This window comes from Papio anubis, chromosome Y (genome assembly GCF_008728515.1).
Source record: "Papio anubis isolate 15944 chromosome Y, Panubis1.0, whole genome shotgun sequence".
NCBI lineage: Eukaryota > Metazoa > Chordata > Mammalia > Primates > Cercopithecidae > Papio > Papio anubis.
The window spans coordinates 2,815,857-2,823,031 of NC_044997.1; the positions used below are offsets into that span (position 1 = coordinate 2,815,857).

At 37.7% G+C, this 7,175-nt stretch overlaps 1 long non-coding RNA gene across 1 annotated transcript; it reads left to right on the forward strand.

Moving 5' to 3' along the window:
* The first annotated feature begins 33 nt into the window (after positions 1 to 33).
* On the forward strand, positions 34 to 4,534 carry LOC116272376. Its single transcript, XR_004181082.1, has 2 exons — positions 34 to 373; positions 4,133 to 4,534. It is a non-coding gene; the product is annotated as an uncharacterized LOC116272376 (long non-coding RNA).
* The last annotated feature ends 2,641 nt before the right edge of the window (positions 4,535 to 7,175 follow it).

Sequence of the window (7,175 nt, forward strand, 5' to 3'; positions counted from 1 at the left end):
TTGCCCAGGTTGGTCTCAAACTCCTAGGCTCAAAAGATGTGCCCACCTCTGCCTTGCAAAGTGCTAGGATTATAGACATGAGCCCTCATGCCCCCTGCTGTTTTCAGGTTTTCTACTTATAAAAAACAATGCTTCACATGTTGACTATGTACTCATTACATGTCCAAAGATGTTAGTTTTTGAAGTCATATGATGTGTCTTTGTTCTGGGATTTCAGATCCATCTGCCCCACCAGCACCTGCTAACCTCCGGCTGACCAACTCCACCGTCAACAGTGATGGGAGTGTGACTGTCACTATAGTTTGGGATCTTCCCAAGGAGCCGGACATCCCTGTGCATCACTACAAGGTCTTTTGGAGCTGGACAGTCAGCAGTAAGTCTCTTATCCCAACAAAGAAGAAGTGGAGAAGGACTACAGGTGGGGTGAGTGGGAACTGGAGGAAGGACTGCTCTCACAAAAGGTATTTCCACTCAAGGCAACTGGCCTAAAAAGAAACCTCTGCTAAACTGAGAGATGCCATGGATGCAGGAAAGCTTCCCTCCCATTCATTTCTCTGCTGAGGAAGTTCACAAAATGCAGGGGCATGCCAGCTGTTTCACCTTTTTTATTTTAGGCAGCAACAACTGCATTTCGACCATTGACCTACCCCTATCTAAATGGCAGTCACAACTCCAGAAATCAAAGAAACAATTTAAATAGTCCCCATCTTATCTGTCTGGTCATAGAAATGATATAATGCAAAATGTGCTTCAGTTTTTTACTTTTAGGTTTTCTTTCTTTCCTTTTGTTTTTGAGGGAGAGATCCTAATAAATGGAAGAGCAAATGTTCAGGCTTTTCTGTTGCAAGGTGTTTCCGTCTGTAATCTAATCACTGGGCACTAAACAGTGTAGGAAGGGTATGCCTCACAATGTGTTCTTCTCATTGATTAAAGGGATCTGGAATGGTTTATTCACCAGATGCCAAGAAATAAAATCTTCATTGAACCATTTTATTCAATGAGACTCATGATAGCAAACATCTTGTATCATTTGGAATGCTTACTGCATAAAAATAGTTATTGGGATTCCTTTTATTATACATTTCTTTATGTTGTTATAAAATTTAAATAAACACCTTTTCCCATCACATGTAAAGTTGAATTCCATAGATAAACAAATGTTTAGAAATGAAAAGAAAGCAAGAGTATTTCTTGCACGAAAGATTTCAATATCTATTCCCTCTAGAACTATAAAACCATATTCTTGATATTTAGTTATTCAAGTCCATATTCTTGATATTTAGTTATTATACTATTTTCACTTTATTTTTACAAAATTTTTTGACAGTTCCATCTTTCATATTGAAGGATTTTGCTGCAAGTAACAATGGTAATGCACACTGATCTTATGAGCTGAAAGAGCTGAAATTGGGGAATCACTTAGGAATCTAGAACAAAAAGTGACATGATGAAATGCTGATAGGTCCCACCCGCCAGTCCCCTGCCCAATACATTATGAAATAAAATCTTGAAGGATTTTATCAGGTTGATTTTTTGTTGTTGTTGTTATAACTTTTGGTGGAAATTTGCTCTTAGTAAATTCAAAACAGATATCAAAGAATTATAATTAATTCCAATTCATAATTTTCCCAGATATGTGGCAACATAAACCTCTGTTACTTTATTACAAACAGCTCTCTTTTCTCTGAGAAGTGGTGTTTCAGACAGGAGAAGGCTCAAAATGATTCATTTCCATACTATCTCAGAGGATGGAATAATTGGTTTCAAAACATTATTTTCAAAATACATTTGGCCATTCTATGAAGTTTATTTTTATTTTTTATTTTATTCTATTTTTTGAGAAAGGGTCTCACTCTATTGTCTAGGGTGGAGTACAGTAGTGTAGTCATAGCTCAATGAAGCCTCAACCTCCTTGAGCTTAAACATTCTTCTTGCCTCAACCTCCTAAGTAGCTGAAACTACAGATGCACACCACCATGCCGAGCTAGCTTTTTTTTTTTTTTTTTTTGTAGAAACGTTGTCTTGCTATGTTGCTCAGGCTGTTCTCAAAATCTTTGGCTCAAGTGATCCTCCTGCCATGGCCTCCCAAAATGCTGGGATTGCAGTGATGAGCCACCACACCTGAGCTGAGGTTATTTTGATCAGCAGTAAAATTGGATTTTCACATTCCAAACATAAGGAAAAATTGGCAAAAGATAAATCAGAACTTGGTATGCTTCATAATGACACATGAGATTTTGCAATGAAGATAAGAGGTGTGGAAGGTTTGTATTTCGGTTTGGATATATTCTCTTAATTTCTAGTTTCAAAATTCTGTGATCCTGGAGAAACTCCAGCCAGACTGTGACTATGTTGTGGAACTGCAGGCCATAATGTACTGGGGACAGACATGGCTGAAGAGTGCAAAGATGTCCCCTCACTTCACATCCACACATGCAGCCAACAATAGTTAAGTGACTGTGTCATGTTTTCCGAGCTGATCATGACCTAACAAGCACAATATTATGTCAAGACACTATGGAGGGAGAGTGAGTTTTTGATTTGGGATAATTACATGGCAAATCTTCTTACCCACGTGCATGTGACTATAGTGTTTAAACTACGATGTACAAAACAGTTTGACTTTTGAATTAGTTTTTAAGTTTTTTTTCTATTGTAGGTGCAGTTTTGCTGTTGTGATGGAAATTTAAGAAAACTTACTATGTCTCATTCTAACAGATTGACTATTTTTATGTTTACATGACTTGCACATATACATACTTGTTTTTAAGGAGAATGTGTACAGTTAAACTGTTATAAATTGATGTTATTTCTGCTTCCACTGTTTGTGTAGTTATGTATACAACACACATATATTTGTGCAATTATTTTACATATTTACTTCCCAAATCAAAATTGGGTACTTTAAAGCCAGAGACTAAAATACATCATAGTACTGGGAATAGTGTGTGTACATATATAGGTGTGGAGAGGGGGCCACAAAACATGTGGCATGCCTGTGTTTCTTAATACTACACTGGTCAAATTACTGCTTGAAATGTTATCTAATGTTCCATTGAGTGAAGTTACCAAATAATTCCCATATTGCTTTTCCCTGTTTCTTTTTTTCATACCTACTATGTTAGTATGTTTGCCGGGAACTAAGCAAAACAAGAGAAGAGTCTTATATGACACTCATATGTGAGTCAGAGAATAAGTTACTTGATGTTTTTGGCTTAATGTGGATACTGGTTAGAACTGTCATGTAGAGACTCCTGGCAAGGTTTTGGGGAACCGGGACAAATTAAATGAGAGTAAGAGGGAGGAGCCATGTGTCTCACCGGCTCCTTTGATGTTTATTATTTTTAGGCTAGCAGGACCCTGTCATTGTAGCTGCCTTTGATCAGGGCAGTAGGCCTCATTCAGAAGGGGAAGAGAATGTGTTAAACATTTGTCTGAATTTAGGAAAGGCAGTGATGGACCTGCAGAGAGAGGCACAGTGTTTACTTATAATGACTTTCCACCCCTGGGAAAATGTAGTATCCAAACAGGCAGGTTTATTTGAAATATTGCATCCAAAAATGGTCCAGAACCTGAGATTTCTATCTGTTTGAGAAATGGTCTCTGGAGATGAAATGCATTTGATATGGTCAATTTTTATGTGAGTCTTGGTACAATGTAGCTTTTACCTAGAAGTTATCATGGAAATATTTGTGTGTTTAGTAACGTTATTCATTTTTAATCCAGTCATCCATCTGCTCATCACACTGAAATTGTGTATATATGAATTATGACATCAGTGTGTCTAATACTAGGAATACTATACTATATTATATATATGTACACACTATATGCTCTAATACAGTATATAGACTTTATATATACTGTATAGTATATATGTTCCATAATTTTCTATAAATATAGTGTGTACATAGGTGTATTATATATGTACACATATGCATACATATACATCTGTCTACAAATACACCTGAACACTCAAATACCTATCCAAATGTACACACACACACATATAGAAACATATACACTATTCCCAGCACTGTGACATGTTTTAGCCCCACCTTAAAAGTGCCTGATTTTGAATTTGAGAGATAAACATGTAAAATAATAACAAAGATCTGTGTGTTGCATACAGACAGAACTACAGGAAACAGTGGAAGCAGAAATGACCAACATGGTGGTGGAGAAAGAGAGTGACGTCATCCTTCATGAAGTCCTGAAGAGTGAGCAACCTGTGGGCTCACAAGGAATGGACATCGTTCCACACAATGCAGCAGCATGGATGAGTGTAGAGAGTTAGAGAAGCACATTGTATGGGCAGAGAACTCAGCACGAGGAAAGAATGAAGGTGGATAGGTGGCTGATCTGCCCTCTTCAGCTGTCATTCATCTCTGAATTGCAGAGACTTCGCCACTATCTGATGACTCCCTGCCCTCTTACCCTGACCACTCTTTGAACTCCAGAGACCTGCCTTCAGGAACCCACTCAACATCTCCACTTTGATGGCACATATTTCAAATAAAATGTTCATGCATGAGCTCTGGATTTGCACCCATACCTATAACTCTGCTGGGCTCTCCTATATCAATAAATGGCACCAACATTCACCCTTTTGCTCAAGCCAAACATTCAGAAGTCATTCTTCATTATTCTCTCAGTTGTTTCTTTCCAGAAATCCAATTCTTCAGGAAGTCCTCTTTTCTCTAATTTTAAATTCTGTGCAAGAACTGTCTAATTATTTCCCTTGTTCAGTCTATTGTCCTCTCTTTCCTGTAAATTAGTCTCCTAATTAGTATTTCTGTTTCTGTTCTTTCTTAAATATCCATTCTTTAGAGAGCAAAGTAACTTTTAAGAGAGATGATAAATCTCTGTCTTTTTAGAGTGCTATTTTCAAGACAGTTACCTAGTTATCTTCACTTCTCACTTTCCCCAAAACTTGATACTTCGCTACATTCTTCCATATTCCTTCTCAATCCCCTTCTTAGCCAAAATTCTGTAAATTCCAGCTTCGTGCAAGCACTGTTTTTTTCCACTGGTGGTGGGGATTTCAACTATTGTATAAGTATGCTTTTTAGCCTCCTGGTTCTTCCAATAAACAACATTCTTTCCTCATTAGAAACTGGTAGGGGATTGCAAATTCCCATAACTTCGCATCTGCTTATCCCCAGAACCAAGAACAAGAAGAAAAGAAGTCCAACCTCAACTTATCCTTGTTGAGGTTACATTATCTAGAACCTGGTCATAGTTCAGCCCACAGACAAAACTTTTATGGAACTCTGGATCTCAGTAGCATATTCATAGTTTTTTCACCTGGGGCATCCCCACACAACCCTGTTAACTTGAGGAGATCTTCTTTAATTAGCTCCTTCTTCTACCCACTCAAGTATGATTATGAACCTTTTTCTCTCTCCTTTAAGCCACATTGCACATAGAGTGCACAGGCTAGTCTATATCCCTTCCTCTCAGTAAGCCATGAAGTTCCCCATAAATATAAATATATTTATTCGCATATCCATGTTTATCTTCTCCTGTCTTCTGTAGTCTAAGGTGGAGGCATCCTTCCTTCTGTATATGGTGGACTTCACCATATAGTTTCTAGACCCATTCCTTCCCAACTCAGATACCTGCATCCACTTAAGTCAAATCTCATCTCTGTCAGAGACCATGGATTGTCTATATATGTGATCACAGTATCCATCATAATTCCTGGCATATAAACACGTTAACAAAAATATTTTCGAAATCAAGTTAATTAGTTATTCCCTCATTTGCCTACAACTTCAGCCTATTCCTCTCCACTGGCTTGATCTGCTCAGTTTCCGGTTCTAAAACAACCTTTCCTTGATGCTGGTTTCATTCTAGCTACTACCTTACCTTTCCCCTTCCCATATTTTTTTCTCAAGTTTCTGCAATCTGTTTCTCAATGTCGCTTTCCGCCAAATCTGCCCCTACTAATTGCTAAGTCTGGTGGATTTTTTCCATTCTAATTGTATTGACCCTTCCTGTTTAGTTTGTCTTTGTTTAATTATGCTTTCTCCACTGTTACATCCTGACCTTTGTATATTTGACTCCCAGATGTTTTGATTTTTCTTGTACCTCTTCTCAGTTTCCTTGTAGGATATCCTGCCTCAATCCAGCTCTGGATGTTGGAGTGCTCCGGGATTCTACTTTGCTCTGACAATTTAATTACTACCTACTCCTCATCCCTTCCCAATGACTCAGCTCCAGACTTGATTTCCCCACTAATACAAGATATCTGTAGCCTGTCATTGTACCTGAATGTCACAGGCATCTCAGCCTCAACATACATCCATTGTTCCCATGGATCTCTTGTATCCATTGAGGTTGCTACTGACCAGAAACTGGGGAGACTTCCTTTTACTATTTCCTATTCACTTCAATTTGTCTCTAGGTCCTGCAACTTTTTTCAAGACCCACAGGTTTCTTGAATCTTCCAGGAACGTAGTAAGAGCTCAGTAAGTTGATTGTAACTCAGCTGAATGCAACCGTCTTTCCATTCAACCTGCTCTATGCCACACTCTGACACTACAGCTTTCTTAAGATTTCATCTGCTAAAGTCATAAATACTAAAGGGGAAGAGAGAAAGAAATGGATTTTTTTCTCCTCTTGCAACAACCAAGATTGGACATCGTTTATAAGCCATTTGCATATTTTAACTGTGTCCTCCAAGAGTTTGTGCTTTCACTTGGTTGACTATTCCAGAGGAATTCTTTATGCCAGTGGCAGTTTTTAGCCAGGTGAGGAGACACTAGAATTATGGCAGTTAAATGAATGAAACAGGCAGTTAAATGAAAGAAATCTATTTGACTGGCTGATTCTCTGTGCTAAAGTCCTTTGCTAATTATCTTTTAAAAATAGGTAATACCTTACCTGACCAATTAAGAGGTATGATAACTAACCTATCAAGGACCACTTTATTTTAAGGACAGATTCCTTTTACATAGATTAAAAAAAGCAATAAAAGTTTTTTTAAAAAGAAGCTGTAGTGCAAAGTACCTATAGCAACACATATTGTTTGGGTCTCAGGTGATTTCAGTCAGAGACTGACTTTACAACAGATTATGTAGGATACAGTTCAATTTTTGTCAGGATTTTATATCCCAATATTGATACATAATCTCATAAACACTAGTCTATGACTTTTATAAGAACATTAT